General features: G+C 42.6%; 1 pseudogene across 1 annotated transcript in view; it reads left to right on the forward strand.

Moving 5' to 3' along the window:
- The window catches only part of LOC311297548 (NACHT, LRR and PYD domains-containing protein 3-like), a 42,448-nt pseudogene that overhangs the window by 25,796 nt on the left and 589 nt on the right, over window positions 1-16,063 (forward strand). The window contains exons 8-9 of the transcript XR_014630305.1: window positions 14,356-14,526; window positions 15,584-15,762. The product of XR_014630305.1 is annotated as an NACHT, LRR and PYD domains-containing protein 3-like (transcript). The remainder of the gene's footprint in view (window positions 1-14,355; window positions 14,527-15,583; window positions 15,763-16,063) is intronic.

The following is a 16,063-nucleotide window of genomic DNA, read 5'->3' on the forward strand; positions in this document are numbered from 1 at the left end:
GGACTACTTTAGCAAATGGGTGGAAGCCTATCCTGTTCCCAACGAACAAGCAACGACAGTGGCTGAAAAGATTGTTTCCGAGTGGGTGTGTAGGTACGGAGCTCCACAGTGCCTCGACATCGACAAGACGCGGACCACGCCGTTTCGCCCACAGTCAGATGGCCAAGTAGAGCGTTTCAATGCCACCCTGCAGAAAATCATAGCCACCACTGCGGAACGATGTCATTGGGACTGGGACATTATGACACCATATGCAGTCATGGCTTACCGCGCTACTAAACACAGCTCCACGGGCCTGATGCCTAATATGATGTTGTTCGGAAGGGAAATTACAGAGCCAGTGGATCTTGTTGCTGGGCTGCCACCTGACCCAGACAACACTACTACCCCTCCATCTTATGTTGTACAGCTCAGAAAACAGCTCGAGCTATCTCACCAGTTGGCCCGAGAGGCGCTGGGAAAATCTGTGGAGCGTGCTAAACGACAGTACGATAAAAATGTTTGCAGAGTCCAACACAAAGTCGGTGATGCAGTATGGCTCTTGGTCAAAGGCACAAAGAGAGTACAGAATAAAGTGCGAAAGTTCCTGCCTTCCTACGAGGGCCCATACTTCGTCGTTGGTGTACTGGACGATTTGGTCTATCGGATTAAAAGGGGCCCGAGGACAAAGATGAAAGTCGTTCATCACGACAAACTTAAAGCTTTCCATTCCAGGACAACACTTGACAATGACTGGGTCTTTCAGGAGGCTGAAACGTGGGCACCAGTGGAGGCACCACCCCCGTTGTCAGACCCCAGCTCTTCAGAAATCATTATTAGCCCCCTTGACCTTTGGGGCGAATCACCAGAGGCAGAGGACCCTGTGGTGGGTTCCCTTCCGGGTCTTTTCTCTTTAAATCATCGGCAGCTTCACCGAGCAGCAGCCAGCTCCCTTGCCACCCCGCTGAGCCTTCACTAATTGAGGCTGGGACCCAGCATGAGGCAAGGGGACAAGCTGCTCGCCCTGTTTTGAACTCCACCCCTCAGCGTCAACCCCGGAGGGTCCGCAGAGCTCCTGACATGTTTGGTGACTGGATTGGTTATTGAGCACATCTGCCTGAGGTTGGGTGTAGGCGGATCGCTGCCCTCCTCAGAGGAAAAGAGTTCCAGTAAAAAGAAAGACAACAAAACAAAAGAGTTCATGTGTTGTCAAAACAAAAGAGTTCCAGTATTGTATCATTACAAAAGTAACTTGTTTATGTTGTTAAAAATGTGAAGATAGTTTGGGCTTAATATAATTTTTTACTATCAACAGTCGGTAATTTGGATACTAATGGGCTACATATTTTTGTTATAGCATCCTGGGTATGTTTACTGCTAAGAACTTAGTTTAACAGAATATTTTGCTTCAGTTTTGCACTTGAAATCCTGCACCCCTGGGTAATTTTGCGCTAACTTTGGGTTGAGTGGTTAAAGTAATAGTCCCATTTTTCTCAGGGAATGTATAAGTGTCATGTCTACATTGCCTAGGACATTTGCTTACATGCGAAGGAGTATGCAAGATGCTTTAATGGACGTTGCCTCTTCACCTTAACTTTCCACTGGAGGAGGGTCCTTCAAGGACTGTGGGAAATACGGGTCATGGTTGGGGATGTTTGTATTATGACTGTCTAAATTAATATTTCCCTGTGTACAGTGTAATGATGCTGGAGATATGTTAAAGGTTTAATCATTCTCCAGAGTGGGGGTAGTGTTGCCATCTCTGCCTCCCTCTGGCTGCTGTTGACAAAAAGAAACGCGTATGTGTGACGAAGTGAGCTTTTTGGGTTTCCGTAGTGTAAACAAAAGCATAGCGGAAAAGGTTTACGGTGCGAATGTAGTAGTGACGCAGTCGATAATTTCCAGTTAAATGCTAGCAAGAAAAGTGCCTTTTATGCCCGTCAATGTGTACCACTGCACTGTGAGTAATAAAGCCCGAGTTCATTGCTGCAACCATCCGACACTTGACTGTTTTGTGCTTCGGCTCTGTTAGCCCGGACCACTATTGGCAAGTTACCTGCCACGAGCCAAGTTATTATGTTGAGACCAGCTCGCTCCCAACCACGGTTCGGAGCGTGGAAGCTGTTAAGGTAACATGTGTCTTGTTTGACGGTCTTCGTGTCCTCTTTGCTCCGCGATTTTTCTCTGCGTGAGAAAACGGATGTGTGGCGTGAGCGTGTGAAGAGTCTCGCGCTGAATGCGTCGATTTGGCAGCTCTGCTTTTAGAAGCGGGATGGATCCGGATAGATCGGCGGCGGCCATAGACTGTAGGCGGCGGCGTTCCTCCTTCCACCATGCTGCTTCTCCATGTGAGGACTGTTTACATTAGACTAGAAGTGCGCACCGGCCGCATGCTTATACACGTGGCGATTGTTTACATCAGAGTGCGCACGTGTTTCGCGCAGCATATACGTAGTGTTTGTTTAAGCGGTTGATGGAAAATAAGCTATAATATGTATGTTTGTACACCTGACGTAAGCAAGACACACACAGTAAGACAAATGATTAAGAACCTTTAACTCCTTAGGTATGGAAGATAATTTAGCCTAGGTGGGTTAAAGGGGTCATTCTATTCTAAATCAGCTAGATGTGGCTGTGTGAGTGGAAAACTACAGAGGAAAGACCTTGGAGGAGTATAAGCAGGGAATTTCCTGGGCTGGGTGTCAGCTGTCAGGTCTTGCTCACGTCACGGGGTAGCTGCTGTGATTTTGTGACTAAGCCTCATGGAGGAGAATAAATATCTTTCAAAATACAATTTGATTCTTGGTGTCTCTTATGCAGTGATGATGATTGTTTAATTTTTGTTTTTGCCACAACACGTGTGAAACATCTTTTCTTACTTTCGTCTCGACCACGGCTGAAAAGTGCGGCGGTCTGCAAGCAAACTGTAGCGAGTAGCCGTGTTTTATTGTGTTCAACACCCATTTTGATATGTTGGGGATAGGCTGGGGATGGGCCGCTGTGAGATAGGGACCCGGCCGTCAGCTATTGATGCCGTGTCTACAGCGCTCATAAGCGGGGGCGCGCGCTAGGGGTTTTACAACTACTGATTTTTGCTAGTCGACTAGTTTTGCATAACAGTCGACTAGTCGTTAAATTATTTATTCATTAAATTGACGCATTAACGCATTGAGCATTGTTAAGGAAGACAGAGGAAGGAGTTCTGGTGAATCATTGGAAATGTATTTTTGAAATTCAGAAGTAACATAATAAATTCAGTTATTCTTTTCATCAACGTGTTAATACAAAAACAGCAGCATTCATTTAAAACATTCTTGTAATTAAAACATTCTTGTTATGAACCGCGTCACACCACGCGCATCAGCGAACGTTGAAGATGTGCATTTTTCATTGCATCTTTAAGCAAATATCATTTAAGCATGTAGGCCAGGGATCTCAAACTCAATTCCTGGAGGGCCACAGCTCTGCACAGTTTTGCTCCAACCCTAATCAAACACACCTGATCCAGCTTATCAAGGTCTTCAGGATTACTAGAAACTTCCTTGCAGGTGTGAGTTGGAGCTGGTTGGAGCTGGTTGGAGCTAAACTGTGCAGAGCTGTGGCCCTCCAGGAATTGAGTTTGAGACCACTGATGTAGGCCAATACAAGTTTGACGTAGGTTATACTGAACCACTATAGTTTTGTATAGCCGGCGACACACTGGCTGCGTGGCGTGAGTTTCTCAGCTTAACAGGTTGGAGTTTGCACACTGCCTGTGTGAGACATGCGTCTCAGGCGCGGCTCGAGCCATGCAGAAAACGCGTGCATGCTAGAAATAAGTGTTCCAGCAATGGGAGTGTTCTCTGGCTAGAGCACACAACAGCGGAGTTTGTATGGACTGAAGTGCATGCCTGAGCTTGTGTTTTGGGTTAAGCTGCGTTGCTTTGACATTGTGGAAAATAGAATAATAGAAACAAAATGTATTAGTCTTTTTACCCGTTATTATCAATCTAAATTAATCTCGTTTTTAATTTAACTTAATTTCGTTTTTCTTTATTTAAATTTCATTTTTTCTTTATTTAAATTTCATTTTTCTTTATTGAAATTACTGTGTCAGTAATTTGTTAGAAAAATATTAGACTACCTTAAAAGTATTGCTTAAGTTAACAGACCTGTGTGTGTGCGTTTTATATCACTAGTGCAGTGTCCGTTCTCGTAGCATATAAGCCCTGCCCGTGTGAGGTGCGCCGTTTCCCACTCGCGCTGTTCTGTAGTTTACTAAATGTTTATTTATTCTGAATGTGTCCCGTTTTGCGTATCCATCTATATTGCACCAAATGCACTCCATGACCTTGACCGTTTTGGACGCATAGGTACCTCAACGCCTGACGCAATTTTGTTTCCGACTAGTCGATTAGGGCCGACAGCGCCGACTAGTGGTTGTGACAGTCGACTAGTTGATGAAACCCCTAGTGCGCGCTGCACAGCGGGCATACCCATAGTCACATATCCAGCATGGGTTAGAGGGAAAACTGATGCGGGAACAGTTTTTATGTGTAAATGTGCGCGCTGAAGAGTGGGCACACAATCTATCTTTATTGTCTCTCTGGTTGGGGGTAGAGTGAGCGTCGAGTTGACAGTATTTGTGTGTAGGGGTGCGTGTTGTAAGGCAGGCACACGCTACTTTTATTCAACTTCCTGGGTGAGCTGGGGAAATATTTGTGGCTGTGGGAACGGTGCTTGTGTGCAGGGGTGCGTACATGACAGTAGGAACGCGCGCTACATTTATGAAACTTCCAGCGTGAGCTGGAGGAAAGTTTGAGACTGTGGAAACAGTGCTCGTGTGTAGGGGTGCATACATCTCAGTAAGCACACGCGCTACGTTTATTAAACTTCCAGCGTGAGCTGGGGAAAAGTTTTAAACTGTGGGAACGTACTTGTAGTGGGCACGTAACCTACATATGGCTCTTTTGTGCTTTATTTGCGTCTCTGTAAAACCGGCGTCTGTTTGCAGGTGAGCACGTTTTGTAACAGGCCCATTGACTGCAACATCGACATTTCCAGCCACCTGTAGAAGAGTACTGGGGAATGTGGAACAGCTTATATTTGCAGGGGAGCATATATTGCTGGGATTACATGGGAGGCGGGGTCAAAGTTGAGCCCGACCAACCCCGTCTTCGGACGCTGCCAAAGAGAGTGAGTCACGCGTGGGTGGGGCCGGCATGAGCTCATTCACTTTAGTGAAAAGATTAAGCGCAACCGAGATTCGAACTCCGGCGCGAAAGTCTCAGATTGCACCACTGAGCCACAGAAGGGGTGTGAAGCACAGGAGAATAAAGTCTGTTTCTGTAAAAAGTGAGCCACGCGGGGGCAGGGCCGGTGTGGGCTCATGTTTAACGCTCATAAATACTCGAGCCCCGCCATGTGAACGGGAGAGCGCAAGGGGTGGGTTTGCTTTTTGTACGTAAGAAAGCTGGCCGCTGTAATTTTTATCTGCCGCCAGAGCCGGGATTCGAACACGGGTCTCTGGCGCAAAAGCCTTAGATTTTGCCACAGGGGGAAATGACATAAGCTTTCAGTTAGCGTGAGCAGGTAAGTGAGCGTCATGTTTTAGAGTCTGTTTCTGTAAAAAAATGAGTCACGCGTATGTGGGGGAGGGCCGCCGTGGGCTCATATGTTTAAAACGCTCATAATACTCAAGCCGCGAGGACGCTTACGTAAGAAAGCTGGCCGTAAGCTCAGAGAAGAGAACAGCATACTTTATATCTGTCGCCAGAGCCGGGATTCGAAACACTGGTCTCTGGCGCGAAAGTCTCAGATTCTACCACTGATTAGAGGTGTGAGCCACAGGGGAAATTGACATATAAGACAGCGTCATGTTTTGTGTCGACGTCTGTTTGCAGGTGTATAACAGGCTCATTTGCTGCAATATTGACATTTCCAGCCGCCCGAACTAAAGAGGGAACTGAGAAATGGAAATGGAGGTTGGTCCGGCCTCGGCGGGACTAAAACACTCTTTCTTCCTTTCGCCGGTGAGTGACGTATGCGAACGGGGCACGAGGGCGGGGGTAGCTTTCCTGAACGTAAAGAAAGCTAACCGCGGGCGCTGAACATTGCTCGTGACCGTCCGCTCTGACATCCTTTGTGCGCGGCTTCAGTCTGGGCGGCTCAAGCAAAGGGAGAGAGAGCAGGAAGCAAGCAGGGTTGTCATAGGCGAAATCAGCCAGTAAAGCCCACAGGGAGGGGAGACAGGCGAGGGGGAATCCTCCAGAGAGAGCGAGGCATGCGTGGACTGGGCCGGCGCGATATCGCTAGTCTCCATCCGCTCAGGCATCCTTTGTGAATGGCGCTTTTTCTTGCGCGGCTCGAGAGAGAAAGAGCGGAAGTGGCGGGGTCATCCTCGGTGAAGACGGCAAGGCCGCAGTGTGGGGAGATCCATCTCGTCACACTCAGGGCAGCCGCCCTTAGCAAGTGCAGCTTCCGCGTGGTAACGTCCCAGACAGGAAGTGCAGAGAATATGACGGTCTCCAACGGCAAGAGGACCTCTGCAGAAGGCGCAGTTGGTGCGAGGCATTTGAAACAACACTTCGCTGGAAACACTTCGTGCCGGATTGGCTCAGCAGAACATAGACTTGATACAGCGCCGATGCCACGTGACTGTGACGTATGCCATCAAAGTACCGCGAGAGCGATTCTAGTGTAGCTGGAGAACTCATCCAGCACAGCTTCTCAAGAGCGGCTGCACAAGGGCTGATGACGACACAGCTGCTCCACGATGGGCCGGATTCACTGCATGACAACGATCACGTGTGTTTCGTGTTCATTCGAATACCTTTAGTTACTCTAAAGCTCACAAATCAGTTTTTCTATAACAGTAAACACTCTTTTCACATCGTTGCAATGTTATATTGTGTCATTTTTATCAAATTAAAACTGATTAAAAAACGTAGACTCCACTTCATTGATAGTAGCTTGTTGAACTTTATTCTTGTTCAAACAGACGCTGTATGAAGCAGTATGTAAAGTACTGAATGAAAATGTCTCTGAAATATCTTTGTATAATTTGGCAAATATTGCATTTATTTCACTTCAGCTGTGGTAAAGTATACAAACACAACGTGAGCGGTCATTACGGGAACCAGAAAGTGTCCGACTTCATGTCTCCGTTTGCAGCTCCTCCCCGCCTGCACGCGGCTACTCTCGCCGATCGGATACATTCAGTTGCAGCCGATGTCGAACACACCAATAGCCTCTGGCCACGCCCATCTTGGCGGGCTCTGATGTCAGGGCGCGAATTGCCCTGATTGGACTACGCCCCGTCATAGGTTCGTGCAGTTGCCGCAGCACAGCCAATGACCGTGCTCGCCGCTCATCTGTGTGTGCTGTGCAGCTACACTGCGTTTTAAAAAAATGGCTTCAATATTCTCGAGAAAAGGAGTTTTCCCATAGCGTAAGCTACTTACGCAATAGCAGCTCCTCTCGAAAGGGAATGAATTAACTCCCTCCTTCTCTCTCCCCAGCTTCCGGTCTGCCTCACTTTTATAACAGGGACGCCCATTCAGGTGTAACTGTCGAAATGATGATTGACAGCCAACAGCACCGCCCGCCGGTGATGGCGGATAAAGTGAAAGTAAAATAAAAAAACAACAGAACACCATATCTTCTGAGCATGTAACAGCCAGACAGGATTAAACCTGTCAAAATTTTTATTAACCCACGATAGCAAAAAGTAGGCTAACCACCTGTTACACAACAAATCACAGTAATAATCCCAGACAAAAAATCAGTTCACAATGGATATTTATTCTTCAATTATATAATGTTCATAATAAAAATAATAATAACACAAACTCCTTTAAAAAAAGATAAATTAAATTGAAATGGAAATAATTAAAAAAAACATAAAAATAAAAGTTCAACACTAACAGTAGTAGATTAACTCGGCCTTTGAAATCCGTGCAGAAAACGCGTCACGCTAATCCACGTTTGCAGATTCATGTCCACATACATTCACAAATTGTCCATAAAAAAGAAAAGAGAAAAAGGTAAACATTTGATAAACATTTCATTCATTTTGTTGTAAATCAACAACATCAAACAAAAATTTTAACGGGCAGCAACAATTACGAAAAAACACTAAGCACACAGAATGTGCGAATGTGAAAGGTATGCGAGTGTGTGCGTGTGTAGTAGTGTGTGTAATGGCGGAGCAGAGGTATCGCGGGTCATCGTCAGACACCAAGATAGGCAGATAAGCAGCTTTGACTTGTCTTCAGAACAACTAAAAAACAGTCGGTCTAGAAGTGCAACACTAGTCAAACTTCGCGACGCACCAGACATCAAACACAGGAAGCATTACACCGTCTTTCCACAATAATCCGTCACTCTCACTACTGGCAAACCTCGCATGCAAACAAACGGATGATGCGCGTCTTTTCCAGGGGCCTAGCTGTACCATGAAGCTGGTTTAGGTGGCTAGCCAGCTATGTTTCAGTTTAGTTTCCGCCAACCCTGGGTTTACTATGAAAGTAGCTTGGCTTGAATAGTTTCATTAATAGTGTTCCCCGGACATTTATCGACCATGTCCATAAAAGAGGGCTTTTATAAAATTGCCGGTAAGATATATTGATAGGGTGACATCACATGAACACATTTATTTATTTATTTTTCAAAAAGCACATTTCACAAATGTACTATACAATACATGTTAAGAATTATTTTAAATATTTTGTATTATTATTCTGTTAATCTTATGATTCCCTAGAGTCATTGCAACATGTATGCAGTGTATTGCTCCAATCTCCACTGCTCTAGGGGAACATGAGGCAGATTATGTTAATAGGAAGTCCTATCACAGCCTTAATGTTCAGGTAGAGATGATGTGAATATGTGAGATGATTATTTTCTGTGAGATGAATCTTTAAATTAATAGTAACATTAACAGATATAACAATGATCTACTAAACATTTCATCTGCAGACGACTTGTGGTGGTCATGAACGTATGATCACAAGTTTGGATGCCAAATGGCCTGGCTCCAGTGCTTGACTCACGAATTTTCCGTGAGTCTTTGTTGTGTCAGCGCTTTGAGGAAAGCAAGTTAAATTTGGTACAGTACAAAACACTTAATTTGACCTGAGATAGAAAAACCTACACAATAACCCCCTATCATGACCCTCAGACAGGGCCACAGCACCGCTTAATGTGGCCCTCAGTTAAACCAGAGTGAAGATAGAGATGACCTTTGGCCTCCTAAAGGCTCGTTTCAACTGTGTTCGGCGCTTCAGAGTCACCAGAGCGGACCACCCAGCTGGTGCAGATGTAGATGCAATCACCATACAATATTACACTTAATAAAAGCACACTGAAACTGCAGATAGGTCTCAAACTGTTTTATTGGTTTTGTGGGATGAGAGGGAGAAAGAGAGCAAGACAAATTTGCATTAATAAATATTCATACTAAAGTGTTACTTGGTTAAATAAGTTCACATACTGAGATCAGTTTTATCCAGCTGTTTGATCTCCAATTCTTTTTTTCTTTTTTTTTTGGAGCCTCCTCAGCTCAGTCCAGCTCCTTTAGTGAACAGTCTAGTTCAAGTCTCCTTTATTGTGCAGTCTAGTTCAAGACTCCTTTAGTGTGCAGTCTAGTTCAAGACTCCTTTAGTGTGCAGTCTAGTTCAAGTCTCCTTTAGTGTGCAGTCTAGTTCAAGTCTCCTTTAGTGTGCAGTCTAGTTCAAGTCTCCTTTATTGTGCAGTCTAGTTCAAGTCTCCTTTAGTGTGCAGTCTAGTTCAAGACTCCTTTTGTACAGGGCCCTGACTGAGTCTGTTTCCACCTGAAACATAATTCCACCACAAACATGATCATTACAAGTTTTCTGGAGGCTCATCAAATCACAAAAAGTTCATTGACTTCCTACAAACACAGGACTGACTGTAATTTATGTCCAGGGTATTAAATCTTTACACATTTCTTCTGAAGGCCATTGAGGTAGAGGCTTCAGTTTCTGGGGCAGGTTGTGAAAAATCCTACAATAAAAGAGATGTGTAAGGGCCAGTCCAGTTTTATGCCACACATTCAAATGTTTGCATAGTAAAAAGCCCAGTGCATTCACATCAGCAACTGTCTGAGAACACACAGACAGAGTGTCTTTCATCATTTCCTCCACCCTAATAAATAAAAGTATAAGGCAATATAAAGCATAACTGTTGTAAAGCAGGTTATGTTTGGTGTTCTGTCTACTGCATACTGACCTCTGTGTGGGAGACTGTGTGTATGTGTGCTGGCTTCAACAGGGACACTGTATTTCCCTCTACTGCAGAACATACAGTCAGCCATATTTAAAACTTAAAAAGTAGTAATGTATTGCACACATACCCAGTGTTACTTGCTTAGAGGAGCCAGCACCAGGGTCAGATTGTACAGCACCTGTAATCCCATCCATAATCGGCCATCCCTTATTGCCTACTCAGAGCCAACTCCTCCGCCAGTGTATTCTGGTTTTCTGAATTTAACTCTTTTTCTGTTTGCTGCAAACAAGTGTTTGTGATAAAATGTTCATAAAAGTAATAAAAGGTTGTACTAAATACTCACCACTTTGAATTATATTTTTATATTTTGTCTTTATCTGCTGCCAAGAACATTTGGAGTTGGGATTGCATCTAAAAATCAATGAATATTAATCTTTCTTAGCACATGCACATTTTTATATATTATAAAAATAAGCTATAGGCTATATTACACGCATAGGCTACACATACACATAATTTTACATAAATATAGAACGTATTTGTTTAACTTACACATTAACAATCAGCAATCTTTCTCCAACAGTCTTCTCTTGCTTTGGCAGCAGAGACCGTATTGTTTCGAGCTTGAAATACATATTTAAATTCATCGTAATTATGAATGATTATCTCTTGCTCCTCCGCGGAAAAATATATCGCTCTCGCTCTACCCGCGATTGGTTGGTCAGTGTCGACGTCACTCTTTTATGTGCACGCGCGCATGGAGTAATCATAGCTTAAGGATCAAAGCCTGAGTTGACAGAGAATGTTGATGAACTGCATCATGGTACCAATAAAGCCTGATTGCATCGGTTTGGTTTTGTCAACTCAAAACTAATCCTGTAACCCCGAGTTTGTACAGCTACCTTCATGGTACAGGCCCCAGGTACGACACACCTTAGTTTATGTATAATACTATAATAATAGCAATAGAATATGAAATATCAATTATAGAATATAGACAATAAAAAATAATAAGTTAAATAGTTACTATGAATAGTACAATAATTTAACAGCATAACTATAATAGATTGATAATCGTAAGTGGTATATTATTATAATAACAATAATAAATAATGTAAATTTATATATTTTAAAATATTCTTACATAGGCTATATAAAATAAAATGACGCAACCCTGTCTCTTTTTGTTAAATTTCAGTTTTTAAAAGGTATAAGAAGCTATACAAGTCAAGAAATAAAGTAAACGATTCAGTCAAACACAGCAGGCTACAACGTTAAAGTTAAATAGCCTAAGTTATGAAACTTCACTTTGCCCTCAGCCAAAACGATTTGCCAAGGAACAAATTATAGATTAATAAGACCAAAGATCGCCCGTTAGATATACACAAGACGAATTATTCTCATGTTTTATCACTAGACTAAAGACATCAGATCCAGCGGCGAACGTCAGAAGCACTAGCCGAGGTAAGGCTGCTCTCGGCAGGGGTACATGAGCGCTGAGCGCCCGGTGATCGATGGATCTCTGGATCTTTATAAATAAACCACAGATTTGAGCTTTAAACAACTACATTGTCGACTGAAAAACTCTTAAAACTACATTTCGTGACACAATAACAGTAGTATTTTTAAATTTCGCGGCCTTTCTCCTCTGAAAATAAAAATAGTAAATGAAATACAACCAGAAACAAATTTTCAGTTTTGCTTGTGAAAGGTAATTCCCTGAGACCTGTTTTTAATTGTGTGGCGATTTGTAAAGCCCCAAGCAGCACACGAAATAGGCATTTTTCTCAATTCTCCTTATGAGAGGTATGGGAAAGTTGCCCTCCGCAGTATGGCGGCGCCGTTGACGTACGATCCAGTGGCTAATAGGGCGTCTATGTATTTATTATGTCTATGCGACACACTTCCCTATTTCTAACTTCCTTCCGTAGTTAATTGAAACACTACCACCCATTCACGCAAAGGGAAAGTGAAAGTAAAACAAACAGTGTTGTGCCACAGATTTCCTTCACTGCCAAAACACACACACACACACACACACACACAAATTGATACTCCATACATATTGCATAGTACAGATCTAAGTAACATAGTAAAACTAACCTATGTAGTGAATAGTGTCATTTATTTTAGCAGATTTTGCATAAGACTGACTTCTAATATAGTGCAAATAAGAGATTATTTTTCCTGATTGAATGATACTTCAGATGTTTTATGTTCATGTTTTGTGACATTTTAGATCTCAATCTAATGGTAAACCGGTAAATCGAGAGCTGAGCCGCACCACGACAGACTGGTACATCGACCGCATTACTGCAGAAGCTGCAATGATCCGTCAGTCAATCTCCCGTTCCATCCTTCCCTCACTCGTGAACAAGACCCCAAGATACTTGAACTCCTCCACTTGAGGCAGGAACTCCACCAACCTGAAGTAAGCAAGCCACACTTTTCCAACTAAGAACCATGGCCTCGGATTTGGAGGCATTGATTCTCATCCCAGCCACTTCACACTCGGCTGCAAACCGTCCCAGTGCATGCTGAAGGTCCTGGTCTGATGGGGCCAGCACGACAACATCATTCGCAGAAAGCAGAGACGAAATAGTGTGGTCCCCAAACCTGACACCCTCCTGCCCCTGGCTGCGTCTAGAAAGTGTCCATAAAATTCTTCTGAGTCTTTCGTTCTTTTGTCACGTGATGAACGAATGACTCGAACCCGAAGTCGATAGACTCGAAACGTGAGCTAATCAATTCTGTATCCGGTACTACAGACTACATAGCTCAGTTTATGAGGATGTCACGGGATGAAGAATGGCTTCAGGAGGTGAGGTAAACTAACAGACTGCATAGCCTGAAGACCAAGATTAATTAATCGTTTCTGTTTCTCATAATTTGGTCTTTTCCTTGCATTGCAATTTTTTCCTTATTCTAAATGTGATCAACATTTGATGTGTTTGGGGAATTTGGCTAACATGTAACATTTTAAATACATTCTGCTGAAATGAACGAAATAACTCAAAAAAAGATTCATTCATTTTGATGAACGAGATTCAAAGATCCGAGTAAGTAAAATGATCAGAACTTCCCACTACTACTAACAATGCTTTTGAGAAACGCAACACTGATCTGCACTTCTCCTGCCAGATTGAAGCCATGATAGCAGTTTCGTTGAACTTTTCATCATTGCATCAACAACCAGTAAAATTTATATTTAATTCAGTGATTCCTCTGTGTACCACAGTTTGAGAATCAGTGGAATAGAGTAATTTATTAAAGCAGATTTTGCATAAGACTGACTTCTAATATAGTGCAAATAAGAGATTATTTTTCCTGATTGAATGATACTTTAGATGTTTAATGTTCATGTTTTGTGACATTTTAGATGTCAATCTAATGAGATCACCATCAAACATATTGATCTGTGCTTTAAGTTTGAACTTTCTCTACAGCAGAGCCGGACAGAAACGGAGTACATTTACTTGAGTACAGTACTTAAGTACAATTTTGAGGGATCTGTACTTTACTCGAGTATCATTTTTGGGGAGTACTCATGACTTTACTCAAGTACATTTGAGAGGCAAATATTGTACTCTTTACTCCACTACATTTCTATCCATAACCGTGAGTACTCGTTACTACTTCTAAAAATTTGTAAAAAAAAAAAAGATTTATGTTGTTTCCCTCTCAAACGTGATTGGATTGTGCAGGCGCCACTGATTAGGACAGCCTATCAGCAATTACCTTCAGCTTTCCGCCAAAGTCAACTCCATGGTCAGATTTAGATAAGAGACGAAACCATGGACGAAACAATGGATGAAGACGCAGCAGGTCCATCCCGGGAATGTGCCAACCCGTGGCCCCACCTCGCCAGACTATTTCAATTTTCTGTCAATTTATCAAAGTTAATGATAGTTTTCGCTTCAAGTGTTTGCTGTGTTTACCAATGTAAGCACTGTGGCAGTAGTAATGCAATATTTAGAAAATGTACTCTTGATACTCAAGTACTTTTAAAAACAAGTACTTCAGTACTTTTACTTAAGTAGACATCTGACTGTTGTACTTTTACTTGTACTTGAGTAAAATTTACCAAGGGGTATCTGTACTTTTACTCAAGTAATGAAGCTGTGTACTCTGTCCGCCTCTGCTCTACAGGTTGAGGGATTGTGGCGTCACAGATGAAGGTTGTGCTGCTCTGACTTCAGCTCTGAGATCAAACCCTGAACACCTGAGAGATTTGGATCTGTCTGGGAATAAAATAGGAAAATCAGTGAATTTGCTATCTGATGTACTACAGAATCCTCACTGTAAACTGGAGATACTGGGGTAAGATCATCTTTGACTCTCACACATGAATCACAATGTAAAGTATATTTGAAGTGTTCAGCCTCTTTCTGCTGCTGTGAGTTCAGCTGATTGAGCTGTAAATGATTGAACACATGAGCTGATCCTCAGTAACATGATACTGCAGGACTGAGAGTCACACTGAAATACACACTTTCACACTGTAACAAGGTATGTTGTTATGGGAAGAAGGAGGCGGGAACCGGCGAACATTTAAAGATTTTTTAATGATAAAAATAAAACAAATACAAAACGAAAGTAAAGGACAGCAGCCCCTCACGGACGACTGCTGTCACAATAAAACAGAAACAAAACACAACAAAAGTCCAGGCCTGTTCCTCTCTCGATCACCACTTTCGTCGCTCCTCCTTTTATGCTTCCGCTCCTCCGTGAGAGATGCGAGACCGGTGCGTCGCGCACGTGTCGCTTCGTTATCAATCACGCCACCAGCCTCGCGCCGTCCTCCCACGGCCCTCGACCTCGTCGTGCTCGCCACACACACACAATCAACATTTCAGTCTCTTGACTTTAAACAGACTCGAGCTCAACACAGTCAGAACTGAGAAATGAAGAACATGCTGGATTCATTCTTACTGTTAATTATGTTCATCTTTCTGCATTGACACTTTCTAAAGTATAGTTTTTAATTTTGTAAAATAAAATCACACTTATACGCACACGCACATGCACACACACACGCACACAAACACACACACACACACACACACACATTGATACTCCACACAAATCTAAGTAACATGTAGTGAATAGTGTTATTTATTAAAACAGATTTTGCACAAGACAGACATTTAATATAGTGCAAATAAGAGATTATTTTTCCTGATGTAATGATACTTTAGATGATCAGTTGAGAAGTAAATATGATCATGTTTTGTGACATTTTAGATCTCAGTCTAATGATCCATCAAACATATAAATTTGTGCTTTAAGTTTGAACTTTCTCTTTAATAATGGATTCACTGCTAAACTGATCTGATCTGAACTGAGAGAGTGAAGAGTGTGTCATTGTTCTCTACAGGTTGTGGAATTGTGGCATCACAGATGAAGGTTGTGCTGCTCTGACTTCAGCTCTGAGATCAAACCCTGAACACCTGAGAGATCTGGATCTGTCTGGGAATAAACTAAGACATTCAGGAGTGAAGTTGCTCTCTGATCTGAAGGATGATCCACATTATAAACTGGAGGAACTATACTACTGTGAGTATATTTTTATTTCAAGCCTTTAAATTGACCCAATTTCAGTAACAGGTCTCATATGTGTGTAACTGGTGAATATAAGTTAATAATTCAGCTCCACTTTAGTCTCTGTAAACCTTTTTAAATAAGAGTTTAATTCTGTGATGTGAATATGATCTATGAATAGGCTAGGTCTATATGAATATTTTCATCTCTTACATGTTTACGTGCACAACTTTTGTTTCAATTGGAATTAATTTGTGTGTGTGCGTGTGTAAGTGTTAAAGTGAGAGTTATCATTTATTGTTATTAATCTATTAGT

The sequence above is a fragment of the Rutilus rutilus genome, assembly GCF_951802725.1.
Source record: "Rutilus rutilus genome assembly, chromosome: 9".
Classification (NCBI taxonomy): Eukaryota; Metazoa; Chordata; class Actinopteri; order Cypriniformes; family Leuciscidae; genus Rutilus; species Rutilus rutilus.